The following is a 27,563-nucleotide window of genomic DNA, read 5'->3' on the forward strand; positions in this document are numbered from 1 at the left end:
CCTAAGGCCTGGCAACCTCATGGCTTCATTCCTCATGAGTCATCCTGCTTCCCTTCAGAACTCTCTACGCCTCTCTTATTTCACACACTCTAAAACTTCAGAAGATCTCATCTGTTTTCACCCTCTCCATTATCTTTGTCTTTCTTTTACTTTTTGTGCATCATGGCTTACTCTCTTATTAACTATCTCAAATCACATGGTTCATCTTCTTGTTTTCTTAATGAAATTCTTACCAGTAACTGTAAACTCCATTTTTCCTACTTGAACCATTCATCATGACCCACACCTTTGTTTGTTTCTACCATGTATTGTGGGTGGTTTTTTTTTTTTTTTTTTTTTTTTGAGATAGTGCTGTAGTGGAGTGAGAGACAAGAACTATCTAGCATGGAAAAACAAGTTGGCTAATATTTTAAGTCAAACCTGGACACATGAATTGCGTCAAGCAATAGTTGAAAAACTAAGTTTGCTCATTATGACAAAGCAGGTCAGGGCACTTCAATAGCAGTGACTCTAATACTTCCTCTTCAGGAGCACAGAGAACAGGCTGAAGGCTCCAGTGGGGATGGTGATGATGTTCATCCCTCTTCTTGACATTTATCCTTCTAGCTGGGAAGTCTGACCCTCATCACCAAGCACATGCAGATGGCTCCACCTTTATGGCTCCTTTACAAATCCCTCAGCATCCTGCCATCTGTGGTTGAATCTCCTTTCAAGGGCTTCCCTAGATGCTTTTTTAAAAACTTTTTTCTATTTTAATATGAAAAAGAATAACAGGGGTTTGAGCACTTGTAAGGATAGGAGAAAGAGGAGGGAGGGAGGAAGGGAGGGAGGAAGAAGGGAAGGAAAGAAACAGACAGGGGGCACATTTCTTCAAGACCACCTCCCTTTAGGATAGATGCAGCTCTTTGCTCGGCATTCATACCCTTGCATCACCCCACCTCTGCAGTCACAGAAACACCTACAACACGAGCAGTAATGCTAAACAAACCTGATGTGCATCCTCTGTTAAGCATTGAGAAAGAAAATGAATTCCTAAGTGGGAATGGCCTGCCTCTGGAATTTCATAAGACAATCATTGTCCTTCAATATGAAGGAAGAAATGACAACACATCCTAAATGATCATTAAGGATCAGTAGTGACTCTCGAGTCCTGACTTCAGATCTATTTGTCCTTTTCTGCTGGATGACCTGATTCATGTTCACTTGCTAAGCATCACCTACAGAGCCTGTTCCTTACCAACACTGGTACAAACTGAGACCTTTCCCCTCCTCTGAACACTTAAGGAAAACTATATCCTTCTCCTTTTCTGTCATATTGGCCATTTACCTCTACATACTGAATCTGTTGTTCTCCAGGTTCTGGGAGAAGCAAGATAAGTCTAACTTCCCATCACTGCCTATAGTCTGTCATCTGCCAATCTGGGTCCATGGTGGCTGGGCCCTTCTAACTGCATTAGATGTCATAGCATTTGTGGCAGCACCACTGTTCCTCCCAGGCAAATGTGAGACAGAGCAGTAGGCTCATTAACACTGCAGCTGCACAGCAGATTAGATGCATTGTGCCTCGCTGCCTCGTTGACGCACTTCTGGAATTAGGATCTGGCATCACTGGAACACACTTGTACTGTGTTTACAGTCATTCCCAACACAGACAACACTGTCTTGCTTTTCTGTGTCTGTCTGTATAGACTGACTGGCTGAAAATATCTCCCACTAAGTTGGGAGATATTTAGATATCCTATATAACTCTAGAACACACCACACACACACACACAAATCCTAATTGTAGAGTGTCTCCATTCAAATATAAAAATAAAATCACAGTCTTCAATGACTTTTCCAAGAAAAGAAACTGATAACTTCCTCAAATCAACTGTGGTTTCATAAATACAGGGTTTGGGATTGATTACAGTGGATCCCCAAATCCTTCAGAGAACAAGAGCTTTATATATATACATATATATATATATATATATATATATATATATATACATACATACATACAGCCTTCAACATCATAACAGGAGCCTAATATGGCTGTTTGATTTTAATTAATCCTGAGAAATACATTCTCTCTATACAAATATCTCATAGATGGCTACATATACGTATTTTAAAGATTTTTAGGAAAAGCACAGAAGCTACTTCTGTTTTGACCACACTTTTTAAACATAAAAATGAAATTCTCTTGACAGAAAGTCTTGAGCATGTTTCTAAGGCTACTCTGGGCCTGGAGTCTTTGGTCCTCAGAGGGATGAGCAAGATGTGACACAGAGAATCTTAGAATGCAAAAACTAACTGATAGCAGGTAAAAGAGTCCAGCTGAAGATGGCAAGTGCCTTACCTTGGAGTTGATGCTGAAATTAATCATACTTACCACATTTCTAAGTCTGGAACAAAATGAGATATAACAGAGGAGTCATCGAGATGGAAAGTCAGATGTATTACTGGTAAAACACATTTAAGAGAGCTTCTCCAACATGTCACTACAACTAGGTTTGCTAATACTTTCTCCAAGTGATGTACTCACCCATCTTGTCATGAAACATCACAGACAGCCTCAGGCTACTTCCACAGGAAAGGGCAGAGGAGTCCTTTGTCCTGTGAATGGCTTAGCTAGTCCTTTGTTACTTCTGGCTACATATTAGATCCAGGTATGGAGTCCTGAAGGCAGTCAGTGCCCAGAACTCCCACCACCCTAATGAACTAAGGCATCCTCTCTGGGGATGGGTTCTGGACCTGAGCATCTTTTAAAAGTTCCTTATCAACAGCATGGGTTTAGAACTGACATTTGCAAATACATCCACAGCCAACAGACTAAAGGGAGCTGAGGGCCCAGTCCTTGATTCCCTCTCTGGAGTTCACCAATCACATGACTAGTTTTCTTCTCAAAGACATATGTAAGGAATAGACTGGCCACTTCGTAGGCCTAGGCTTCTAAACAATCATAGCAGAAATACACCTGAGCAGATGATGGGCCATCTTTCTTTTTCAGACACTTTTGGGGTCCAGAAGGGACAACTCATATGGTGGCAGTAGCTGGACATTCAGACTTGTGTCTCAGGATTAGCATAATCCTCTCAATCCTTTACCTCATACTATCTCAGTGGGGCAGCAGATTATTCTATCTTGTCTCCACTCAGGCATTTGTGCACTATGGAAAGCTGAGATTTAATTCTTCATCTCCTCTGTCAACTGGATCTCATTTCTGGGCAGCCAGTCAACACATCAGGAATCCACTAAAGCAAATGACGTTGCCTCTCCACAGCAGACTGGCCAGTAACCACCTAGAATTCATTACTGTTCTTGTTTGCTTACGCACACTAGGAACAGACAGTGCTGTGAGTTATTTGGACATCCTTCTTTTTCTATAAATTAGTTTCAAACTATGCTTCAAGTCAATAGGCTGGCTTCAAACGGTTCAATTTCCTTCCCCTCCTTTCTTTGGGCAGTAAATAAGCTGGTCCGTTTACAAAGCATATGTTGTCAGAAGCAAGGTGTCACAGATAACAGTTTGATTTAGGCAAATCTAGTCCCACCTGGCAATACTTGCCTTCACTTATAGAGGCATTTTAGCTTCCTTTTAGCTTGATTGCTAATTAACAGTGTCGCTGTTCCCTTCGTCCCTTTCTAATCAGAAGACACCAGATGATCTTTGAAGAAATGTCTAAAGTTTAAATGAAACTTTTTAAAGTAAAGTCACTTCTTAGGTCATAATGTTGAGTATTGCTTTATTTTGTCTCATACATAGAAAAGAGGTCTCACCTACTAGGGTAAATGTGGTAAAGACTTTGAGCAACAAAGCAAGAGTAATGCCTCCCCTGGGGCTTCTAACTTAAATCCTGACTAATCTTAGCAGGTCAACACAAAAGGCAAGAGGAAGGAACTGAAAATTAAGAACTCTGAGCATTGCACCATGTCCATCTAAGGGAAACTTCCAAAACAGCGGGAGTTACAAGCCACTTTATTTCTGTACCTTTTTAGTAGAAGCGATAAAGAAAAATAAAAAATCTAGCTGTTTTAAAGACCATATAAATGTCAAGGAACTCTAGTAACAAACTGAAAGTTTGGTGAGTTGATGCAAAATGACTGTATTCTCAGGCAGACGATGGAAACAGAGAAGGAATGAGCACAGTATGCTGAATTCCGACCCTGCCACATGACCCACTGCAGAAGCCAGAGGTGGGAAGGCCTCATCTACAGAGATGAAAGAGTCACTTTCTCTTCTGGCTCATGAAGTTTTAATTCTAGCTCTGTTCATATGATTCTCTAATTTTAATTGGAATCACATTAATATCACCACTTTACCTCTAGACCTTGAAAATATACCAAATTCAGAAAGGGACTCTTTAGAATGCCTGATTTGCCCACCATACTTTCTTTGGACCCCTCGATGTGACTAGAACCACAGGGCTCTGTGGTAATAAGCTAGATGTCCCATTCCAGAATGTCTTTCTCCTTTAATGTGAGATGAAAGTAAATTCTTGATGTAAATACCTTAAACTTCAAGTGTACAGCTGTGAGGCTTCAGGACATTGGACTCAATTCCACTGGATAGTTATCAGAAATCTGGAGAAGATTTTGGGTTTGTCAGGGTTCTGAAGAAAGATAGCTCTAACAGGATCTAGAGAGAGATGGATGTAAGTAAAAATGATAAATGATAGATGATAGGCAGATAGATGATAGACAGATGGACAGATAGACAGGTAGATTGATTTGTTATAGGAATGAGTTTCTGTGATTGTAGAAATGAGAAGTCCCATCATCTTCTGCTTGTAGTTCAGCAGGTAAGCTGTTCACACCAGTTAGATGGGCCTTCCTTACCCAATCAAATAATGTCTGACTTGCAGAAACACTCTCAGTGGACAACAAGAAGTAATGACTTTTCAGATATGTGGATGTCTCTTAATCCAGTCAAGCTTACACTTAAAATTAACCATTATAATTTTTCCATCTATCTCTGCAAACAAATAAATGTTAAGCAATGAAATACTTGATTTTGAAATGGGAGTCACTGAATAACAGAAAAAGAAGACAGAAGCTAAAAACTGGATACTTTTGTTGTTCAACTAAGTTACCACATGTCAGTGATGGTGCTAGCATTCAAAGATTCAGATGGAGGCTAGAGAAATGTCTCCGTGGTTAGGAGCATGCGCTGTTCTTACAGAGGTCCCAAGTTCGGTTCCCAGCACTCACATCAATGGCTCACAACTGGTTCCAGTTCCAGGAGATTCTACATCCTCTTCTAGACTCTACAGACATCCACCCACATGTGGCAGATATTCACACAGATACATACACACACATAATTAAAAATAAATAAAAAGGTTAAAGATATAAAAACTCAAGTGTTACCCTGCCTTGAAGAAGTTCACAGTCAGATACAGACCTCGTGAGTGAGCATTCTCAGCCATGCAGTGCAGAGACTCTCAAGAGAGACAGTTATCAGTATGTCTTCATCAATTTCTGTAAAGGAAGCAATTTTTCAAGTTCTGTCTTCGCTTATATGATTTTGGGGGTGGAAAGAGGGGAATTTAATAAGCATTCTGTCCCCAGATGCAGCACAACTATTAACAAAGGTAAAAACTGAAGCCTAAATTGAAGAACAGTATCAATATTTAATCACAGCAGGCTAAGGGTTGCTGAAACTGAAGATATTAAATGTAATTGAAACAAAGCAGCCAGATTCCCAGTATGATGTGTGGGGAGTGGGGCGGTGGCTAGGAAAGAACCATTCTCTGGCTGTTACCATCTCACAGTTGCTGGAATACTCCCTAAGCAGATCGTGCCCATTACAGATACACTAGAGCAACATGCTAGAAAGGTTTCATGTGTGAAGGATGAAAAGATACTGCAGGCAATTTCACCTCATGTAACAAATCAGACTGTTAGTCATACAACACAAAAGCATTTTCTTTCTAAAAAAAAAAAATGGATAGAACAGATGAATAATCTAGCCAGCATACTAATAAAGGGAAATAAAGGTGATTAGGAAAACTCTGAAACTTTCAACAGGCTAATTTGGGAATTCTAGCTGCCACATACCAGAAAGTCAATGTGATGATGTTATTAAACATCTCTAATACATGAGCCATATTACATGGAGTATAAACTCTTATTTTTATAATTTTTACTTATCTCAGACCTTGTATTCGTGATCTTAAAAGACATTTCCAGAAGTTAATATTCTCAGTATATCCCAGAGAGTGTTGTGTGAGGGTTCTGCTTCTTATAAAAGTAACACCTTCCTGGCAGCCCCTCCCCACACTCCAGCTTCATAACCGGGCTCTTTCTGCACACTGTTATTAAGCTGGGGTTTATGATCCCCTTTCCTAGACATCAAATTAGAAATTTCCCAGACATGAAGTTCCTGCTATGAACTGAGTAAATGGTATCTACATTCTTTATTTTTTTCCTTGTGTAGATCCCAACCTTGTTTGCTGTCTAAATATGGCTGTCTGTGCATGTGGATCCAACAAATGATGGATGGATGGATGGATGGATGGATGGATGGATGGATGGATGGATGGATGAACAGATGGATGGATGGATGGATGGATGGGTGGGTGGATGGATAGATGGATGGATATGATAGTCTCAGACTTATAACTACTAGTTTTGTATACCCTGCATTTAAGGTCAATGGCCATATTCTTGACACATAGTCAGAAGCTGGCCTTTACAGGTACAAACCACTTACATCTGCATGCTTAAGTTACTCCTTTACTCTTCTGGTGACATAAGGCATAGAACCAATAAAGAGCTACCTTTCAGATAAGACTTCTCAACATAGGACCAGCATCTTGGATGATGACCCCCTCATTACACCTCTATACTATTAGACATGCATGATGACACCCTAGGCAATCACAGGATCCTAGGACATGAAGCTCAAGCAGTATGAAATGAATCAGGAGCAAAGTTTGTTCCTCTCATACTTTTCCTTTTTCCAAAATTGTACTGTGATGTGATACTCAAATTATGAAGCCAAAAACACGTTTTGCAATCTGCTGGACCAAAGTTATTTAAGGATTGTTTTTCCCAAGCAAGAGAAAAATTATAAGGAAAAGATACGTACATGTTAACTTAGTTCACTTCAATACATTGAAATGTTCTCATTTCTCTCAGTAAATGTTGAAACATTTGGCAAGAGACAAAACTTTTTTGTTTCTCTATTTCCCCATCTGTAAAGATGCAAGGAAAAGGTGATCTATGTATCATACACATTATATATACTGGTATATATACTGGCAAACAAGCTGAATATTGAGCTGAGAATATATGTCATACTGTAAAGATATTTTTAAACTAAAATTGGTAAACATTTAGAAAAATAAAATTATAAAATCCCCTTCTTTTAGTTTTGTAAGAGAATCAAATTCTGCTAATATATTTTTATTAGGATCTTAGTTCATGGGGCTGGGGAGATGGCTCTACAGCTAATAGCACTTGTTGCTCTTATAGAAGATCCAGGTTGAGTTTCCAGCAACCACATGGTAGTTCACACCATTTAAAACCTCAGTTCTGGGAATACAGGAGGTATAACACTCTCTTTTGATCTCTTAGGCACCAGGAACACTCACATGATGTACATACCTGCATACATTTAGTCAAACATTCAAACACCATGAAAATGGATAGATAGATAGATAGATAGATAGATAGATAGATAGATAGATAGATAGATAGATCTAAAATGTATTTTTGAAAAGAGACCAATGCACAAAGTGTTCATTTGGACGCTGCAAGGGTCTAACAGTTGAGAGAGTGTGTGTGACTGGAAGTGATAACCAACAGTTTCCTTTATGGTGCGGGGTGGGGGCGGTTGCTGATGACTCCACAGAACTATGCTATCTTTCCTGCCTATACATTGTGGGGTGAGATGTTTCAGGGTGTCAGGCAACACACACTCTGTCTTCCCCACCAGCAAATGACCCATCAGGATTCAGAAATGTGTGAGGCCTAACTCTGCACAGACTGAGGGGAGAGAAAAACACTCTGGGGTTGTCAGATAAGAGAGAAATAATGCCTTTGAAAGGCAAAGTGGGGCAAGAATCTATAATTTTGAATTGAGTTTAGAGTGGAACTTTCCAGAGAACAACAAAGCATTGCTTGACAAATAATTCAATCATCTGGTTTTATAGAGACCTTAGGCATGATGTAATACAATCCCATATTGTTTCAGATTAGGTTACAAAGGCTCAGGCAAGTTAACTCACCTGCCAAGTCACATTGCTAATAAATGAAAAAGGAAGAAATAATATTTTGAGCTGGCTCCAAGTCTTGTACATTTCCTCACCATAATAAGCAGCCTGCTTCTGATCCAGAATTATCTGACACTTTCAAAATCCCCTTCAGCCAGAGAAGTCCTAGCTGAGTTGGCTGCAGCCCCCAAGTATCGATCCCCAGCTTCCCTTGATCAGTTACCTGCACACTAATTGCACGTCTCCATTTAATGTTTCTTTCTGTTGGGAAATTGAAGCTAATTCAAGACTGACATGGTAATAAGACTGACAGGCTATAGGGAACAACCAACTATAAAGTAAAATGGCCATGTTCTACTGTGGAATACCATCTAAACGTCCTTATCATGAACTGGTCAGTAGGCAAGAGTAGACCATTTCACACAGGCAGTGGGATGATTAAGGTAGAGTCTTCACATCGCTATTGAAAATTATCTCGCTGGGCGGTGGTGGCTCACGCCTTTAATCCCAGCACTCGGGAGGCAGAGCCAGGCAGATCTCTGTGAGTTTGAGGCCAGCCTGGGCTACCAAGTGAGTCCCAGGAAAGGCGCAAAGCTACACAGAGAAACCTTGTCTCGAAAAACCAAAAAAAAAAAAAAAAAAAAGAAAAAGAAAATTATCTCAACAGATGAAGCCATCAGGAAAGAGAGACATCTCTGAACTTCCACCAAGTATTCCAGCAGGCCTAGTTTGACAAAAATCACTGGCAGAGGAGACCAGGAAAGAGTAAGCAGAGGAATGTGAGGACACTACAGTTTCTCAGGAGGCACCTGAAATAGGGAAAATAATGGTGATTGGGTTAAAGCCCGTTGGCAGCTAAAAAATTTCAGTGACTTGTAAAGTACAGAGGATGTTGGCTATATTACTCTGATAGGTGGAGTGGACAGTATGGCAACTGAACTGGAGGCCAGTATCCACTATGCAGAAGAACAGATGTAGAAAATATTTTTAAATAAATACATTAGGATTGGAAAGAGATATGGGGAATTACATAAGCTTTAAGCCATTCAATCCTACCATCCATAGAAATCATGAAACATTTTATTTCAAAACAATTAAGAATATGTAACAGGACTAGAAATTGAGAAAGAGATTTATGAATGGAGCTTAGTTGAGTGAAGAATCTCTCAAAGTGGAATGTAGATGGGATCATCCCGAACTAGATTCTACACCCACCTCATTCAGGACAGGGCTAGAATGCAAGATGAAGTGGCTTTGAGTGGCTTGCTCCAGGATAGAAGATGTGCAAAGAAAAATTGAAGAGACCTAGAGGGTATCTCGTTATACACTTGTCCTCCCCACCTCCTCTAATTGATGCTGCACTTAGGTACCACTGGAGGACTTTGTCTGGTTACTCAAAAAGAGAAAAAAAATCACCTTGCTACACAGTAGCTATCATACATGTCCACAGAAGCAAGACCTCCCCCATCATCACTGAAGAGCAATATCTTAAGGTAATCAAGAAAGAAGTAGGTCATGAAACAGTGACATCAGAGCAGAAGGGTACCCTGAGAAAGACAGACATTTCAACAAAAATTGACATATAGAAATGTGCTTAAAATAGCAACAACGTTAAGACAGGATCCAAGCATGAGGCAGTACCAATTAAAGCACTTAAATAAAAATGTTGAGTAACTGTGCAGAGTGGACAACATGTAGAGCTAATGCATGAGACAGAAGATGTAGTTGAGGAATTATCTACAAAATGAAAGACTGAGACACATGGAGGACAGACTCAGGAAGGTTAGTGTATATTTAACAGCAGATGAAGAAGGAGAAAAGCTGAGAAATTACAAGACACCAAAGAACAAAGAGAGTCATAAGACCTTGCAATGATTTCTTTAAAGATGATCCACAGGATCTCTGTGAGTTCGAGGCCAGCTTGGGCTACCAAGTGAGTTCCAGGAAAGGCGCAAAGCTATACAGAGAAACCCTGTCTCGAAAAACCCAAAAAAATAAAAATTAAAAAAAATAAATAAAATAAATAAATAAATAAAGATGATCCACAAGGAAATGAGAAGATAAGATTCATCACTACTCCCATTTACTTCAAGAAAACAATGGAGATTATTTCTAAAGCAATAAGAAAGAGTCACTTTGGAAGAACAACAAGCGACTTTTCTAGCCAGGCTAACGTTTCAAGTCTGAGAACTAAAAAGAGACGGCTTCGGAAATAAAGTCTCTAAAATTTCACTGCTCTATGTATGCATTATTAATTCAGGTGAATAAAAACTAAGGGGGGTTGCCTAAAGATCGCCAATTGGTCCCCTGAAGCTGCTTCTTTTTTGTCCTAACGTCTTGACCACAGAAGGTGAGAGGGGTAACTGATATCTGAACAGTCTGCAGTGTAAATCAAATGGACAATGGGGAAAACAATTTTGAGGCTTGAAAAAACTGAACGCCAAGCAATCAGGAGGAAATCCAACAGCAAACACGATTTATACCAGCACCTCCAAAAGACTCAATAATTGGTGACATCAAGCATGCTAGAAGCAGGGTAGACGAGAAAGAGCTAAATTAATGAAGATTGGTTGAAAACCTATTTAAGACGTTGTCAAATCCTCTCACTGGCTCAGGTTAACTTGCTGATAGGCTTTCCATCACCCTGACAAAGGCCTGGAGGTTTGTATTTTAGGAGAATAGAACAGCAGCAGTCTGCACTTGTGGCTGCCGGTTCAGCTAGCACAGGAGTCAATGTGCTGAAAGCATCACCTTTAAGGGCATTCATGCGTACTGGGTACCGACAACTCAAGGTTCTTTGCCTTTTTATATAATTAACATTTTCTGTAAGCATGCGAAGCGATGGGTTTTGATAAGACATTTTCACACATGAGGCACTATACCTTGTTCCTGTTCATTCCCCTCCACCCACTGCTTTGCCTCATCCCACTGTCCCCCTGCAACTGGTCTTCTCTAAGTTTTAATTGTGTCCTAATTGACATATCAGATATGGTAGGAAGGTTTGATTCATGTATCACTGTATAATGACCAAAGAATCTATTTAACATTGCCATATTCTTAAATATTGGAACAAATTTTGATCAACACATAATACTTAAACATGTTTAGGGGGTATAGTTATAAGTAAGTATACTCATATACATACGTATTATATACATACTAAGTGAATTAGAGTAATTGTTCTACCTTCGTATCATTATTTTGTGCCTAGATTCTTTGGGCTCCCTTTCTTCTAGTTTGCATTGTTTTTGCTTAGCTTTGGTTTAGTTTGATTGATTTGTGGCCTTGCTCTGTAGCCCAGGCTTGCCACAATTCATTTGTAGCCAAGCTGGTTTGTGACTCATGGAACTCTTGCCTCTGTCCTCTAAGTGCTGGATTATAGACCTGAATTATCATACTTAGCTCCCAGCCATCTGGTCATTCAGTGCACTAGATCTTATTACTTCTTGATGTTTGAGTACCTATCATCTAACTTCCCACTATGGTACTGCCAGCAAGATCCAACTCCCTCCTCTGTCAACCCTGGTCTGGAACCTACAATGAGCTCCAACATTTGTAGTACTTGGGAAAGGTCCATGGGAATAAAATACAGAAGAAAACAAGTAGGAAAGATGAAGGTAAGAAATTAGTCATTTTGGCTATTGTGACCAAAATCTGTGTAGCAAGGTGATGCTTTTTTTTTCCTTTTTGGGTAACCATACAAAGTCCTCCAGTGGTACCTGAGTGTGTGGGAGGATGAGTGTACAAACAGATACCCTCTAGGTCTCTTGATTCTTCTTTGTGCATCTTCCATCCTAGACCAGGCCACTCAAGGCCACTTCATCTTGCATTCTAACCCTTTCCTGAACAGGATGGGTGTGGAACTTAACATTAACAACTTAAGGGAAGAAGGCTTCATTTTTGGCTCAGAGTTTCAGAGATTTCAGGCCATATTCCTTAGTGCTATTAACTCTGAGTCTATGATGAGGCAGAATCTCATGGCAGTATGACATTTCCTGGGGCATGATGAACAAACATCTAACCAGATAAAGTATCAATAACACACTAAAGCAAAAATATCATCAGTGCTATGTGGTGAACATAGAATTTATTTGAATTACTTATAGGAGTGTAGATAAATGAAAGGCAGCCTCATCATCAAAGGTGCATCCCATCATAGGTGACAATTCTCAAAGGCTGAAGTTCTGGAGTGTTATGCATCAGCTACAGGTATCTCAACAGGTCAGAGAATCTCATCTCCCCTACAGTCCTTACTGCTAATATAACCCTGGGAAAGGAGAGGGCCTTGTGAATCTGGAAAACCAGAAATTTATTGAGACTTATGAGTTGTTTTTTCTTTTAGTCTTAAGAGGTCTCCTTAGGTGTGTTTCAACTGGAAGGAAATTGCTACGTAACACTCAATCCCTTATACCAGCTCTTACGTTCATTCTCTTGCCTCTTCTTCAGTGCTCCCTGAGCCTTGGAGGTGGTAATAGAAATATCTGTCTAAAGCTAAGCACTGTGACATTGTGCTCTAATAACAGCCACTTTTCCTCAGGAACTTCATCAATACTTAACTAGTCTCTGTGGACGCTATCATTTGCAAATGGGAATTTTCTTTCATAATCTATGCAACTAACAACAGTGATCAATGGGCTTATGTAAACATATTTAGAAGCCAGCTTGACAGACACATCACATTAATTTAACAAAACAATAACAGTTATTTGCCCACTGGTGCTGATCAATGATTGCCCTAACCAATGGCTTTTGTCCTGACTTACATACCAGACTTACATAAAATTCCCTCTGTTGAGTAGCTTTTAAATCCAAACGGAAAGTAGTTGGTGGCACCCTGAACTGTCCATGCCACTATTGCACCTGCAATCGTATCTTGCTTGGAATTTTGATATTGCAGCATGCAGGACCCACAGTCATGTAGAAATGTTAGTGACAATCCTCTAGCAGCCAGCATGGCACTTTCTATTGTCACTATGAAAGTGCTTTCAGTTCAGTTCTAGCTTTATTTCTCCTTCTATCACAGTCAAAACTCATGGAGTCTTCAGCAACAAAGACTTACATCTAACTCTGGCATATAGCCAGCAACAGTACTGCTTTGTCATCATATTTATCATCTGATATTTATTACTTCTGATACTCCTGGGAATGCCAGGATCCAAAGCAGAGCTGGTTCCAGCATTGACTATATTAATAAAAGATGAATAAATCCACAATTCAGTGTGGAGCTTCCAGTTACTCTACATGATCCTCACTGCAGGCACCCTGTCCACCTATTAAGGGAAAGGGAAGCAGCCAGAGAGGCTCCCATACCTGTACACTTCTTTCCTCGACACTGGGGAGTGGAATGGGTTATCACCTGCACTTTTCTGTTTTCTGTTTTTGTTTTTGTTGTTGTTGTTGTTATTGTTCCTGTGATGAACTACTTAAGGGACTTAAGGCCATCCAAAGGCTCATCAGTTGCACCTTTGATCTTTTAGTGTATTTTTTTCCTTATGGACTCTGACTTCATGCAAATTGAGCCACATTTATCGCTGAATGATGCAGAGGAGCCCCAGAAGGGAACAGAGGGCTTTACAGGCCAGTCTGTGTTTAGACAGCAATATGGCTGACACTTGACATTCAGTGGGCCATGAGTCAGCTAACAATGGCTGACACTGGATACCCAAGGAACCTGGGGAAGCAGTGATGGAATCTGTTTTGTAGCTGTTTCTGGCAGAATGCCATGTTGGTATGGTTTTTGTATAAACATGGCCTTGGGTCAGAAGTGTGTACATTCTCTTTTGCTCTTTGTCCCTTGCCATTGTCATCCAGCTTGTGTAGGGCTGTGTGTGCCTACCTGCCACCTAGGTAACAGTCTGTGTATGAGTGCCCCTGCATACCTGTGTATTGCCTGTATGTGTTAGCATGTGACTGAGTATTTGCCAGTGAATAGAGTATGATTTATCTTTTACATTCTAGTACATCTTACATTCTCTTCATCTTTCTAGTGACCCATGATGTTCCTTGGTTCCTGGCACTGGAGCTTGAGCCTCATAGTCCTTTTGTTTGACAGTACTTCTTTATATATAGCACCTTATGAGCTTGATGTTACTCTACATGGTTTAAGCCCACTTAACCCACTTGATGTCCTAAAGACCATGTCCCACCATAGGGCTGAACAATACAGCCAGAGCTCCATATCCATCTCTTCTAGTGAATTATTTTTCTCAATTCTCTGGTGAACATAGGCTTACTTGGCCCTGTAAACTCAACACCAAACATTCCCTCTCATATGCCCAATTCTCTTCATAATGCTTGTCCTTCTTCTGTGGTCCTCCAATCTCTGGGATCTGTGTTGGTAAGAACAAGTATCTACAACATCTCCTCTAAACCAGTCCTTCAGGAACTGATTCCCATTCAGCTTCTTTGGCTGATATCCCCTTTTCCTCAAGGAGTTGTGCATGGCCATAGTACTATATTCCTCTGCCTCGCTATCACTTAAACTTATCCTGTCTTTTTCATATCCCACAGCCACACAAGCCAGGTGGCAAGAGGCTATTGTAATGCTTATTCAAAAGGTCCCAATCCAAGCAGTTCAGGTGCCAAGGATTTTCTGGTCATCATATGTTGTAGAATATTATTTTAAGATATGTTACATTTGTTTATGCTGTGGAACAGTTGTTTTAATGATGCAAAGATATGTTGCATTCTTTTATGTTGTACTTGTTTAACTCTGTGAAGCTGTATTACTTTGCCTGTCTAAATCACCTGATTGGTCTAATAAAAAGCTCAATGGTCAATAGCAAAGCAGGAGAGAGAAATAGGCAGGGCTGGCTGACAGAGAGAATAAATAAGAGAAATCTGGGAAGGGAGGATCAAGATCGAGGAGCAGGAAAAGGAGGCGGTCATCATGGGCCAGCCAGCAGCTATGCAGCAAGCCATGGAGTAAGAAGTAAAGAAAGGTACATAAAATAGAGAAAGCTAAAAGACCAGAGGTAAAAGGTACTGTGGGATAATGCTTTTGTACACTGGTTTCATATAACAATGATTGGCCAGTAGCGAGGCAGGAAGTACAGGCAAGATAAGCAGACAAGGAGAATTCTGGGAAGAGGAAGGCTGAGTCAGGAGACGCTAGCCCTCCATCCAGGGAGTAGCATGTAATGGCACACAAGTAAAGACATGGAAAACATGGCGACATATGGATTAACAGAGATGGGCTGAGTTTAAGTGGAAGAGCTAGTCAGTAGTAAGCCTGAGCTAATGGCCAAGGAGTTTTAATTAATATAAGCCTCTGTGTGTTTACTTGAGTTTGAGTGACTGCAGATTGGGTGGGACACAGGAAAACTTCCAACTACAAATGGCTCCCAACATGTGGCTCTAACCAATGACCTTGAGATTAAGAGTCTTATGCTCTACTGACTGAGCTAGCTGGGAGGGACACAGGAAAACTTCCAACTACAAGGATAATTTAAGGTTAGGAAAAACTAGCTAGAAACAAGTCAAGCTAAAGCCAGCCATTTATAAGTAAGAATTAAGTCTCTGTGTATAATTATTTGGGAGATGGGTGGCAGACCCCAAAAGAGGCAAAAAATAAAAAGAGTAAATAAACACCAACAACAATCATAGTTTTTTATACTGGGCCATTGTCAAGGTCCTTTTGTGCATACTGAATTAGATTTTCTCTTCTTCTCTATTAAAAATTAGGCCTGAAGGCTGTCTTCTATTGTGCTGATATATTGTGTACCCTAATAAACTTACCTGAGGATCAGAGAAAAGAGCCAGCCACTAGATTAGACATAGAGGTCAGGCAGTGGTGGCACACACCTTTAATCCTGTCACTTGGGAGGCAGAGAGCTATCTGGATCTCTGTGAGTTCAAGGCCACACTGGGCTATATGAGAGAAACAAGTCAGGCAGTGATGACTCACACCTTTAATCTCAGTACTGGGAAGCACACACACCTTTAATCTCAGGGAGTGATGTCTGGGCAGAGAAAGGTATATAAGGCATGAGGAAACAGGAACTCACTCTCTTGAGGCTGAGGATTTTGTAGAGGTAAGAATGTGGCTGGCTTGCTCTGTTTCTCTGATCTTTCAATTTTCACCCCAATATCTGGCTCTGTTTTTTTTTTTAATTAGTAAGACCTTTTAAGAGTCATGTTACATTCTATCACTTCAACCATGGTTCCTTCCTCACTGTCTGTTGTTAAGCCCCTGTCTGTATGTTGAATCATGACCTTTTCCTTCTTCTCTGGTAGATTGGACTTGAGTGGTATCTTCTATGATGTTCTCTTCCTCCTCATTCTGTTTCTAACTATGGTTCCAAGTTTTTGAATTCCAGACAGGGCTCTTTAGCACAGGTATCATTTGTACTTTCTTTTCTTCCTCCACCCCCTGCCATAAGAAATGACAAGCCATCTCCTCCATGTCATTATCTCTTTTATCTAATTTACGTAGCAAATCAGAGGACAGCACCTCTTCCCCCTGTAATCCCTCCCTTACATAAGCAAGTTTCGACCAATAACTGTCTCAGCTCACGTTGAATATGTTGTTATCCTTAACAGTGTAACCTCCATGTAAGCCTGCTGACATGCTCATTTTTTTTTACTCTCAGTGACTGGAAAATTTGCCCTAAACCTCCAACCATTCTCAGTGAATCTCTATATTCACATAGGAAACCACACACACCATGCAGCCATGCCTTTTAATACTACACAGAGGAAGACCATTAGTTTGGGATATATACCACAAACACTTCACTTTCCAATAGCTCAGCAAGTTAAACATCTCACTATACATAGAAAAACCCATGCAACCTGTGCCATAAGGGAGAAAACAGATGGCTGTTATCAGGACTCCCCCCATAAACACTCCACTTTCACACTGTTCATCCTCTCCTCAGTTGCATGTCTTGCTACACAGCCAACACCATGCAATCACTCCTCTCAAACTCATCTTCATTTCTGTTACTTCTTGTTCAGATGCCAGTCTGTGTCATGTGACACTCCTAGGGGGAAAGGAACAAAGCTATTCACCCTAAATCCCTCCCCGAAGTCCAACTTAATGAACCAGTAAGTTTATTAGGGTTACTTACAGGAGCATGGGTAAGAAATTACAAGCACATGGACAACTCAAAGGCACCCCCGAAAGTCTACCCTAGCACAAATGTCAACTCATGAAAGCTGGAACCCTGGAGCTCTCTGCACAGCATGCAGGAAGCTCAACACATCAGTGAGTCTTCTCCTCAGCAAGTCTTACTGCTTGTATAATCTTAGGTAAGGATGAGGTCTTGTGAATCTGGAAAGATTCAGGGATTTCCTGGGATGTCTGAGTTTACTTCCTGAAACTTAAGCACCTTCCCTTCAAAACATCTACATCTTAAAAAGCTTCCCTCCAGGTGGAATGTTTCAATTGGGAGGGCTACACAACACAGTGTGGATATACTGATGAGGAGGTTCTTTACTAACTGGTAAAGGAAGCAAAGAGGAAAGGTCCAGAGACAAGGTCCAAGGACAAAGGACACACCCTCAATGACCTTCTTCAGTGGGCACAATTGCCTACACTTTTCATCACCTAACAAAATGGGACCACCAGCTAGGACCAAAAGCTAATGCATGAGCTCCTGAGAAACATTTCCTACCTGAACCACAGCATAGGGCATCTGAAAACACAGCTCTACCATCTCTTGGAAACTTGGAAGCTACAGAGATAACATGGGGTAATCTGATTTCTACAAAATGTCTGGTATATGGTAAAGCATAAAATAAAGAGAAGTCTTGATGGTTGATGGTTCTTTGTATTGAATTATTGATTCACCTGCCATCTGTAACCACAAAATGTAAGGCAGGACCACAAGGAGATGGAAGTGGAGGATCTGAGCCACACCAAGTCACTATGTCAGGATCCTTACCTTTCCTCCCACCCTCACCCCTGCCCTACCCCTCTAATTTTTATAATAATTCAGCGCTGCATCACTTCACCCCTAATTCCACAGATGATAAAAATGAAACTTCTAGAAAAAAGAAACTTCACAAAGCTAGTAAGTGGTTGGGCCAAGACTAGAACAGTTCTGTCTACTGGCCCACCCAAGGTAAGCAGTTTCCAGTTCATGCAGTCTCATTTTTATGACATTTGCTTCTCCCACTAATGGAACCTTCCAGAACAAGCCGCACACCACACAATCCAAAATGAAACAAGCTGACTGCTCTCAGAAGCTGAGCAGCAAAGGTATTCCACAGGCATTTATTCTCCAGCCACCTCCTGCTAAGGGACTATCAGATTACAGAATTTGGCCTGGAGGCATTCAGTCCCCTCCCCTTTTCCATTTCTCCCTAAGTTAGTTTTCATTTCATAACAGTCATTAGGGGAGCTCTGGGAATGAAGTGTAAAAATCTCCCCTCACCTCCGAGGCCTGGCTGGCTGCAGCTCCTTGCAACTCCCGCAATCAGCGCTCCATTTAAGCATCAAAACCTCATCAATTAGGCCTCAATGTACAGGGATCACGTGGCCTACTGGTCACGCTGAGCCGGCTGCAGAGGAGTACCAGAGGCCTCATTACCAGCCTTAAGCTTTTGTAAAATTCCTGAATAAGCAGCCCATGGAGTGTCTGCAGAAGGGCCATTTTTTTTTTCAAAAAAAAAAAAATTCCCTGGCTTTAACAACCGCTTTTATGGACAATTTAACACAGTAGGTTGCCAGCTGTGTTAATGCCTGAACCCCTCCTTCATGGTGTCATGCCTTGTGAAATAGCCAGCAGATGTAGAGTCCAGGCCCCTTTCCCAAGAAAACTACGCCTTTCTTAACATTCTGGGCCCGGTGTGCCTTTCTTGACATCTTAGTCTTGTGGCCCAAGGCCAAGGACAAAGATATTTTGTCCTAGTTGCTATGAACCCAAGCACCCTGGCTGCTACTACCTGCTAATTCTGGGGTTTCATCAGGTAAGTAAGTGAGATCTGTGTCCTAATAATAAGAACTGGTTAGAAATAAGAGTAGGAAGTGACAGGAGTTAATGCCCAGTGTCCCCTACCTTGTGATGGTGGAGGAGATAAAACAGGAAGAGAAGAGAAGCTTGGTCTGTGCGGGCTGAGATCACTTCGCTGAAGAGATGCCCACAGGTGCTGTGTAGTCTGCCTGCCCAGCCAAACCCTTGAGGACCTGCTTCTATAGGTTGTAGACCGAGGACTGAATCTTCTGCTTGCTCAATGTCTGCTGAGGGTCTAGGGGCATTGATACATTGATCAAGTTCTCCTTAAACTGAGCCATCAACCAGACTGCCCATGTGGTATTTTATAGTGAAAAATAGTGTATTATGTGTGTTCCATAGTCTGTCCATTTTTCTCCTTCATTCTCTCCTCTTTGCTTCACTATTACTAAATTCAAGTGAAACAGCCAGTAAAATAAAAAGAGGATTGAAATCTACTTCAAAGTCATTAGAAAAGTGAACCTGCAATTCTCCCTACAAAAATTAGACTAAGGACATCATTAGGACTTTTTTAAATTTAATTTTTTTATCCAATTTATATACCAACCACAGATCTCCCCCACTCTTATCCCTCCTCCTGCTCTCCCTCAGCCTCTCCACCCACACCCCCCATCCCCTCCTCCAAAAGGGTAAGGCCTTCCATGGGGAATCAGCAAAACCTGGTACATTCAGTTGAGGAAGGACCAAGCCGGTCCCCTCTGCTTCAAGGCTGACCAAGGTGTCCCACCATAGGTCATGGGCTCCAAAAAGCCAGCTCAGGCACCAGGGATAGATCCTGATCCCACTGCCAAGGGCCCTTCACCAAGCTACACAACTGTCTCTGGTATGTAGAAAGCCTAGTCCAGTCCCATGCAGATTCCACAGTTGTTAGTCTAAAGTTTGTGAGTTCCTAGCAGCTTGGTTCGGTTGTCTCTGTAGGTTTCCCCTTCGTGATCTTGACCCCCCCTTAAGTATTTATGCATGGGAACTGTTCATATTGAAATATAGTATTTGGGAGGAAAAAGACTCAAACACTCATAAATAGAAAATGTCTTATTTAAATTCCAATTTAGTTGTGTATACACATATTAAACTAAGATCTATGCTGTAGAAATACAGTATGGCCCTCCAAAGAACCAATAGGCAAAGACTTCATTTTCCTGAAATATGTTGGAAAAAATAATAGAAACAATCCTTTTGAAGAAAAGTGAATTCTAAGTACATTAAGTACTTCAAGGAGGTTTATTGGCAATGGACAATCAAATAAAATGAGAATTTATATTGCTTAGGTTGTAGTTTCAAACTTAAAAACTTACCTGATTCTCTGTGTGGGGGATGTGCAAGTTGAACCTAAGACTTCAGAGGTCTTGGAAAAGCTTGGGAGACACCTTGATGGGGTCCTTGAAGGTCAAGATAGGGCCATTTGGGGTTCAGGAAGAAGGCTATTTTAAATGAACATAAGTTTATCAAAATACTTTTAAGCATTCTTTACTATACACATGTACTACTTAAGCGTTTGTGGTGTGTGTGTGTGTGTGTGTGTGTGTGTGTGTGTGTGCGCGCGCGCGCGCGCGCGCGCGCGCGCGTGCTTGTGTGTTTGCGTGCTTGTGTGTTTAATCACCTATAGGTGAAATAAGGAAACAATTGATTACACTAAATAGTATATATAAGGTTAAGGTTAGGGTTAAACAAATCAAATCTGAACTTTCACTAGATAGTCTGTTAACTGATGAAGAGAAATCTATCTTCATAAAAGTATTCAATTGTAAATGCAACCAGAAGGATAAAATTCTGCCATCTGTAAGGGCTGGATCAATGCATGGGACATTAACACATGCTAGAATTGTGTAATGATAGAGGATCACACATTGCGTGACCGTGGGGAGAAGAGGGACAGGATGACATTTACCACCTGCAAGACTGCCAAGGGGCAGAGCTGAAACCTAAGGCACTACTGGGCCAGTCTAAATACTTGCAGGGCATACAGAGGACAAAAGATAGTATTGGCCGTCACCAGGAATAGGCAGTCAGTAAATTCTACTATGGGGATTGTTTTGTTTTGTTTTTCCTAATAGATAAATGTAAGGAAAAGACAGCTGTATTTTAATGCTTCTGCATGTGCCCTTGGGTAGTTAACTATGTAAAAGTCTAAGGATGTGCTTCCTGAAGGTCAGGGTAATGCCTCTTCAGAAGGAAAAGGGTTTGTGGCTTGTGCAGAGGAGCTGTGTGGGACTACAGTCCTATGAGTTTTCTTAACTGTTTGTGGAAGGACATCCCTGTAGTAAGGTATATATATATATATATCATGGTTCTCTGTGTCTTTTTTAACTTTACAACAAAAGGTTAAAATACACTGAACTCATCATTGAGTTGGCAAAAAAAAAAAAAAAAGAAAGAAAGAAAGAAAATACTCAAAGTCCAAAACTGGAATAAAAAGAAGACTTCAGAATGCCAAGTGAAGATTGAAGCCAGCTTCCTGCCACAGGGCAAATGCAGAATCTTGATGTATTTAAGGTGTCTGTTGTGCAGGCAGCATGGGGTGCCAGGTTGGTAGTAACCCAGGGTCTCCATCAGAAGCAGATTAAAATCCTACCTGAAAGAGAACAGCTTTAACCTAGCCATCCAAAGCTTCCCACAGACAGAGTTCCAGAGAGCATGAGGTCATAAGAAACGTGTCCAACTCCTGAGAAAGCAAAGAACCCTGAGCAGGAGGCAACAGAAGTGGGTAGCAGCAGAAACAGGCCTGCAAAGAGTCCAAACCCTGGATCTCAAAGCGATTCATAGACAGTAAGTGTGCTTAGTGTGTCTATAAATACAGTACTGGATGCCTGACAAGTGGAATTTTTGAAAGCATCTAATAAAATTTTAGTAATGAGAAATAAATAAAAGCACAATTTACGGCTTGGGTAGAGGGGCGTCCAACTCATTTCAAGCGTGATGAAATGGACGGTGGCAAAACAATGCCCACGCCAAGAAGTGAGACACTGGAGGGAATTTATGCAAACATCTGTGTGAAGGAATCTCGGGAACTAACCAGCTCCCCCTCCGTGGAGAGGAAGAGTTTTTGGTAGGAGCAAGTCTCAGAAAGAACCACACCATTAATATCAAGCAGCTGATTTTTCCTCTGTTTTATTTGTTAAGCTTGCTGTCCTAGCAGAGAAATGCTACCTCTAGACATAGGGTGTACCTTGATGCAGAGGGTGGGGGTGGGGGGCTTGGACCTGCCTCAACTGAATGTACCAGGCTTTGCTGACTCCCCATGGAAGGCCTTACCTTTTTGGAGGAGGGAATGGGGGTGGGTTGAGGGAGGGGAAGGCTAGGGTGGGATGGGGAGTGGGAGGAGGGAAGAGATGGGGATCTGTGGTTGGTATGTAAAAATGAATAAAAAAAAATTCTTAATAAAGAAACAAAAAGAAAATGGGGGAAAAAAAGGAAAACAGTGGTAAAGAGAATATGATCTCAAGGATCTGACTTGAGGTTCCTGATCCATAAAGAAGGAGGAATGGGTGAAGATGTGGCCACTTTCTCTTCAACACACAAAAAATTCCGTAGCTGCTGAAGGCAGGACTGGAAGCACTCAGCCCCTACGAAAGATGAGTCAATGTAGGCAAGGTCCTAGTGGACATCCAGGCTGTCCTGTGAAAAGCCCGCAGCAGGAATCTACCAGAGGCAGATCCAACAGCACCAAGTGACAAACACGGTCGAAGACACGGTGGAAAAAGTGTGAGAGCCTGAGGATCAGGGAGCTTGCTGTGGGACTTCTGACTCCTAGTAACATCAGAAGCTATACCCATGAAGTTTGACCAATATGGCTGTCCACATGAGAACTGAGAAAGGACAACACCAATGACCACGTCAAACTAAATGGAGAAAAGCCAATGAGGCCTCAAGCTACACAGAGGTGACTAAGGAAAGCAGAGAGCGGAAGAGGTTAGTCTTCCCCAAGGAAGAGCATACCAATGGGTTGTCGAATGCCAAATGGTCAGCCCTGAAAGGATACATGCAGGTAGCATTATACAGACAGAAAGGTCATGTTTAGAATATACTTGCATATATATCAGTATAAACACACAATAAAAATTAGTAACAGCAACAAGAGGAAAGGGAAGGCAGAAATATAACTAAATTATAATCTTAAAAATCTCACTATGTTTGGCTAGTTGTCCCTATACTTTTTCCAGTCATGGTCTGGATATCTCTTGCTCATAGAATCCCTCCTCTCTCTCATCGATTGGACTCCTGGAGCTCCACCTGAGACCCGGCCATGGATACCTACATCGGCTTCCATCAGTCACTAGATGGTACTGGACTAGGCCCTCTGGATAAGCAAGACAATTGTTTAGCTTGAACTGTTTAGGGGGCCCTCAGGCAGTGGGACTGGGACCTGTCCCTAGTGCATGAGCTGGCTTTTTGGAACCTAGTGCCTATGGTAAGACACTTTGCACAGCCTTGGTGCAGGAGGAGGGGCTTGGACTTGCCTCAGCTGAATGTACCAGGCTCTGCTGACTCCCCATGGGAGACTTTGCCTTGGAGGAGGTGGGGATGGGGCGTGGGTTGAGGGGAAAGGCTGGGAGTGGGAGGAGGAAGGACAGGGGAATCTGTGGTTGAATGTAAAATGAATAGAAAAATCTCTTAATAAAAAAAAATCTCACTATGTAACAGAAGCTAGCTTCAAACTTTTAGACAGTTCTCCTATGTCTGCCTCTGAGCCCTGAGATTACCAGTATGATCCACCATCTCCCCAACAAAACCATCTTGAGTAGTTTAAAACTGTACACAGAATTAAAATACAAACTACTGATAACATTAAAAAGCTAGAAGAGGTTTAATGGAACTAAGGTACGACATGATTTATACACTGTCAAACTGTCAAATGAGTTTCTCCTTAAATTCTATTAAATTTCCAGGAATCATGTTGCCATCTCTGTAGTTACCAAGGAAAATAAAATGAACTCTATGTATAACCAAGCAGAGAAAAATCATAGAGCACACACAAATAAATATCTTATTAACTGAAAAGCATGGAAAATGAGAAAAAAGAAACATAGTACCAAAATAAAATAAGTAACAAAATGGCCAATGTTCATTTAGCTACATTAGCAATTTCATTAAATGTAAATTAGACTAAATTCAATTAAAAGACTAAGTTTCATTTAGAATATGCTTTCTTTTCAAATACATGTAGAAACTGGTCAAATTCTGGTTTATAACTCTCTCAATAAATTTTAAACCGTTTATCATGCAAAACGTCAGACTTTATCCCTCCCAGTTTCTCTCATCTACCTTGCACTCCCCCTCCCTCACCACAATTCATCCCTTCCAGTCCCATAATCCCCTTTTCATCCTTTATACTAGTGCATTATACCTTCCCTGCCTTGGAAACCCGCACTCATGACCCAATAAATTTCCTGACCTCTATGGCTATTCCAAATGAACACACATATCTAAAGATTCAAAGCTAACATCACAAAAGAAAGAAAACATGAAACATTTATCTTTCTGCCTCCAGAGTACCTCGTTCAGAATGATTGTTTCTAGTTCCACCCATTTACCTGCAAATATTATTTTTTTTATTATTGGCTGTGATATTTAATTGTGTGAATGTACCACATTTTCATTATCCATGCATCAGATGATGGACATCTAGGCTCTTTCCATTTCCTATTATAAATAGAGCAAAAATAAACAGTAATGAGCAAGCATCTCTGCAATAGGATATAGAGTCTTTGGGGTAAGTATTCAAAAGTAGCATAGCTTGAATAACACACGCTTGAGCCATAGACTGTGAAGAAATCTACCTGGAACTCAGATGAAAGATTTATTTCTTTTAGACAGCTGGCTAGAAGGAACTATGCATGCTACCAAAAAAGAAAAATAATTGTGATTTTTTACTCAGTTGTGAATACTGTGGGCTACCATAATGACTGATCTGTAATATGGCCAACTTAACAGGTGCTATACTCTTAGAAAAATGACACTCCTCCCAACATCTAAGAATTGCTACTAGTTCCTTCACTAGGGGTGGAACATTATGCCCAGCTCTCCTCTCCGTGCTGGATTTTGTCTGGCTTGGGTTTCTTTGGGAGTTAAGAATGCTGTCACAAGCACTGGGAGTTCATATGTGCAGCTGCCTTGCTGTGTCCAGAAGACACACTTTGTGTGGTCATTAACCACCTCTGGATCTCACACTCTTCCTGCCCCTCTTCTATGATGATCCTTGAACAATTGGAGATGAGGATGTCGTATACATGTTCCAATCAGGGCTGAACATTCTTCAGTCTCTTATGCTCTGTGTCAGTTGTGGGTATCTATGTTAATCACAATTTACTGCAAATAGATGTTTCTCTGGCAAGGGCTGAGCAATGTCTTAATCTATAGGTATAATGAAAAGCCATTTGGAGTTAGTCTAATACAATGTCCATTTAGCAGCATAACAATAGTAGGTTATCACCCAGGGTCTGTGACCTGTCTACAGATAATGGTGACATGTATGCATTTCATATTGTGATGTTGTCCTTGAATCCAATTAGAAAGTGATTGGTTACTTTCACAAAATTCATGCCACTCCTGCACCATTGGTCATGTCTTTTTAGGATAGCCTCTACATGTTTATTCCCAGAGAAGAGGGATGTAACAAGTATAAAATGATTATTTAAATGTAGATTTCCTTAGGACTAGTGACTTCATGAGCTACTTCTAGATTATTTAAGAAAGAAACCTCACCAGCATGGTGAAAATTCTTCCAGAGAATAGAAAACAAGACACTAATTCATAATTCATTTTTTAAAGCAACAGATTTTTGGATTACAAATCATGACAAAAACAATACGAGGGAAATTAATGCTGAACTCTTTCATGAAGATGGTTGAAAAAATAAATATTAAAATGTTAGCAAATAGATTCCAGCAATACCTGCTGTACCGTGGATCAAATAGACTTAAATCCAGGTTTGCAAGATTGATCGAATTTCAAAATCAAGTATTATCACTCAATGTATAGAAGGAAACTTAGTCATTTTATAGAGGTAGAAAGGGACTTGAGAAAATTCAGTCCCCATTAATTATTAAAAGAACACTTTAATTTAATAGTCGAAGGAAATGTCCTTTTCCGATAAATGATACATTTTAAAGATGCTAAAAGCAAATATCATTTCCTTTGTGGAATGTTGAAATGCTCCCTCACCGGAATTTGAAAGAAATGATAGTTCATTGTGTTAGTTACTCAGCACTGATCTGTTGGTCCTAGCAAATGCAATAATAAGGAAGGGAAAGAAAACAGAAAAAATTGGAAAAATAAAACTGTGGAGATCCAGATACAGTATGATGGTGTTTTTAAAAGGACCTATATGTAAACCACCAGAATTAATAATAAATTATTAATTACTGAATATGGATATCTGAATAAGATAAACAAAAAATCTATTTTATTTTTAGTGCAGTTATTAACCAAAGTAAATAAAAATTTTAAATAGATCAAATCATTTATGATAGCATAAAACTCAAATAAGCTTAATGAAAGATGTTCCAGACTCTACCACAAAGTATAAAATATTAACTGATTGAGAGTAAGAAAGACCTACATAAATGAAGAATTAAAACATGTTCAAAGAGATGTAAAAAATATTTCCATATAAGTGGTTAGAGCAATAAGAGAGTCATATGAGTAAATGAATCTTGAACTCAGTCTCTCACTTCTTCAACTCAGTCTCTCACTATGTACTGTATCATACTACAAGGACTTAAAAAAACAGTATAGCTTCTAGAAAAAGCATAAGAAGATGTCTTCAAGAAACTGTGATAGGCAAAGACCTCTATAATGACTCCTGTAGTTACCAACCACAGGGAATATAATTGCTGTATTATATCATATTAAAACTAGGAGATTTAGCTAAGAATAGTGTCACTCAATTGCAATCCCAGCTCTGAGGAGTTGGAAGCCAATCTGGAATACACATTGCATCAGAAAATAAATAGTTAAGGCTGAAGAGATGGCTCAGCAGCCCAAAGTGTGTACAGCTTTTGCAGAGGACCTGAGCTAATCCCCAAAACCCGTATTGGTCAGCTCACCACTGCCTGGAACTCCAGCTCCAAGGGATCTGTCACATTTTTCTGCCCTCCAGAGGTACTTGTACTGACACTCACACACTAACATATAGGTTTTACATAATGCACACTAATTAAGATTTTAAAATCTTAATAAAGAACATAAACATGTATTTATTTCATTAAAAATAAGTAATGTTTTTAAACTAGAAAATGTTATTCACAAAAAATACACTGCTGAGGCCATGGGTTTAATTTTCAGCAACACATACCCTTTTGTTCTCTCCTCTCTCTCTCTCTCTCTCTCTCCCTCTCTCTCTCTCTCTCTCTCTCTCTCTCTCTCTCTCTGTCTCTCTCAAATACACGCTCCACATACACAC

General features: G+C 40.5%; 1 long non-coding RNA gene across 3 annotated transcripts in view; it reads right to left on the reverse strand.

Annotated features, from left to right (window-relative positions):
* Positions 1-27,563, reverse strand: part of LOC131914145 (uncharacterized) — a 121,352-nt gene that overhangs the window by 40,803 nt on the left and 52,986 nt on the right. For all 3 annotated transcript variants that reach the window (XR_009380084.1, XR_009380083.1, XR_009380082.1), the window contains exon 2: positions 5,390-5,466. This is a non-coding gene — a long non-coding RNA (uncharacterized LOC131914145). The remainder of the gene's footprint in view (positions 1-5,389; positions 5,467-27,563) is intronic.

The sequence above is a fragment of the Peromyscus eremicus genome, chromosome 7, assembly GCF_949786415.1.
Source record: "Peromyscus eremicus chromosome 7, PerEre_H2_v1, whole genome shotgun sequence".
NCBI classification, from domain to species: domain Eukaryota; kingdom Metazoa; phylum Chordata; class Mammalia; order Rodentia; family Cricetidae; genus Peromyscus; species Peromyscus eremicus.